A 261-nucleotide genomic window follows, 5' to 3' on the forward strand; every position below is an offset into this window, starting at 1 on the left:
AGTTTAAAAACCACCCAAACAATGGGGGTTACCTAATTTACCCGGGATGGGGTAAAGGGGGGGGCCCCGTTTTTCCAGGAGGCCGGGTTTTTTTGGGAAACCTTTTTTTTTAGGGTTGGGCCAGCACGACTTGAGTTTGGTTTGGGCCAGCCACCCTGGCCTTGAGGAATTCCCCCAAGGGGAAAAACGGGGGCCTTAAACCTGCCCATTTTTACTTTTTGACCACCCAACCCTTGACCCGGGTTATTACCTATTTTATTT

Source organism: Penaeus monodon, chromosome 34, assembly GCF_015228065.2.
Source record: "Penaeus monodon isolate SGIC_2016 chromosome 34, NSTDA_Pmon_1, whole genome shotgun sequence".
NCBI lineage: Eukaryota > Metazoa > Arthropoda > Malacostraca > Decapoda > Penaeidae > Penaeus > Penaeus monodon.